Source organism: Struthio camelus, chromosome 1 (assembly GCF_040807025.1).
Source record: "Struthio camelus isolate bStrCam1 chromosome 1, bStrCam1.hap1, whole genome shotgun sequence".
NCBI lineage: Eukaryota > Metazoa > Chordata > Aves > Struthioniformes > Struthionidae > Struthio > Struthio camelus.
The window spans coordinates 30,275,911-30,278,410 of NC_090942.1; the positions used below are offsets into that span (position 1 = coordinate 30,275,911).

Sequence of the window (2,500 nt, forward strand, 5' to 3'; positions counted from 1 at the left end):
ATGCTAGACTTGTTTGTTTTATTTTTCCCTCAGAGGTATCGGTTTTGTTGGCGCCAAAGTCTGCAGTGGGGAAGCCGGCACCCCTCGGGTGCCTTGGGGAGCACCCGGCGCGGGGCCGGGGCCCCTGCGAGGCCAAGGTGGCCCCGCAAGACCGGCGCGGAGGCGCCACGGCATCTCAGCTGCCACCAGGGGTCCGTCTTTCCGAGAGCAGTTCCTCCGGAAAACATATGTCAGCCTTTTATCTCGGGGAGGCCAGTGGCAATTTTAGCCACGTTCCTGAAGTCCACGGGGAGTTTCTGCAGAGTGAGGGCTACAGGATCCGACTTGGGATGACTTTGTACCTACTGACGGCACTTCTCAGCGTGCTGCTGCAAACAAGAAGTTGATTTCCTTCTCCCTGTCCATTTTATCCCTCCATGAATGACACCGTCTTTGCATAGTTAAGAAGCAGAAAATGCAGTGAATAGCTGCACTGCCTATCATATACGGCAATACCTCAGAGACGGAAATCAGCAGCAGCCATCGCAAGCGCTCCCTACTTTCAGAAACGAGGACTGTCGTCCCTGCTTTAAGACAAACCTTCTGAACCAAATATCTGCATGCCATCAACTTAGCACTAACATTAAGGTGCCTATTTTTAGTTATGCACAGACAACATGCATGTATAGCATACAGGACTAAATATCACAAACATGTACCATTATACGATATTCACCAGGATGATCTCGTACTTAAATTCTTTTACCTCCCAAGACAGAGGCTAAAATTCTGCCTTTTAAAACTTGACTATGATGTAAAAGTAGAGGTGAGCCACTAGGCTTAAATAATGGTAACTTTTGTGCTCTACTGGAATTAATTCATCATTGACACAAGGCACAATGCATCTGAAGTCTTGCACTGGTTTGTTAAAAGTCTTTAATACTTAAGATTGCCTAATAAATCAAAATGCCAAATATGAAGGACATAGTCGAAAGTGTGAGAACAAAAAATTAGACAAGCTAAGAGAGTATTTTTAAAGATCTTTTTACCTTAAGTAAAACATTTAGTCTTTCAGAGCTTGAGTTAAGCAGAGGTATAAATTACTTCACTACATTTTTTTAAATATGCAAGTAAATGAATATGATTAAAACACTAATTAGGTCAACTGCTATTGACATGTTGTAAAATAAAGTACCTATATTAATAGGTTTAACATACTACTATTTCCTCAAATAAGTTTTCTCTGTAAAAATGTAAAGTATGCTCAAACACCTTGCGTTGAAAGATATTTCAGGAAAACTGAACTTCCAATTGTGAATTATAGTACGTATCTTAGCACAATCAGAAAGAATACAAACCACATCTGCCTTAGTAAGCTAAGTTAGCATCTTTGATAAGAAAAAATAAAATGTCTCATGGCAAAAAACTCTGCTCTTCAAAGCAAACTAATCATTTCACTACTTACAATACCCTAATGACTGATGGTGATACTTGCGCTTGAAGTAATAGTCCAAAATGGCAAAAAAAGGGCAGTTATAGACAGTACACGGATCACATAACAGAAGGTAATGGTATTATAAGAGAATCCAATATATATTAGGAAACCTATAAGTGGGCACTCATATGGTGGGTCTCTAAAGGCCATTTTCGAATATGCAGTTACAATGAAATCGACAACTGGATTTTTACAGATTACAATACTTGAGCTTTATTTATCCTAGAAAAGATGGAGCAACTCAGCAACACACATGGAGTATAACGTAAAGAGAACGTGGCTATTTCCAGTAACAGTCTGTCTTAACAGGTGCATTCGGCAAATAGAAGGTTTAAAAAAAATCAAAGGAATGTACCCGAGCTAAAGTCAACTATAACTGAAAATACATGATTGTCTAAAATATTTATCTCCATCCTATGTGCCACAATTTTTCCCACCGTCCGTATACTACCATATGTTTATATATCAGATGTCTAAATGAACACCTTTCTTCTAGTTCTCACAAACAACCCTACTGAAGGTGCAGTATCATATCCCATCTTAAACTAAAAGCTATCCTGTGTTTTAAATGCTGCATCCTTTCCTTTCATACCATCTCAATTCCTCAGGACTAATGCAAACATTAGGTCAGCCCTGGATACAGGAATTTATCTGCTTTCTAAAATTCAGCAATATGTTGTTACATTCACCTGATTGATTATTAAACAACACTTCCCTTCCCCAAACAAGAAGTAAGGTCTGATTAATTTCCAACTACAATTTATTTTCACTTGGTGAGGGGAATAAAAATCTTTATAAAGACCAACGTTACCTAGATGAGTAGTCCGTGCCCTATTCTAAAATGCGTACTTTCCACACAGGGTAGTGGCAAAAGCCTTCTGCAGTGCGTTACCTATAGCCCCCACACAAACGAGGAGCCAATTTCTGGGTAAGATTCTTATTAGAGCACCGATCGCTTGGGAAACCCCACCTTGGAAAGCAAACTCCTCTCACCCCCTCTCTCTCTCGTATCTATCTCCCTCTCCT

The 2,500-nt window shown here is 40.0% G+C and overlaps 1 protein-coding gene across 9 annotated transcripts in view; it reads right to left on the bottom strand.

The window, feature by feature from the left end:
* FOXP2 (forkhead box P2) overlaps nt 1–2,500 on the bottom strand; it is a 447,021-nt gene that overhangs the window by 200,094 nt on the left and 244,427 nt on the right. The window lies entirely within an intron of this gene.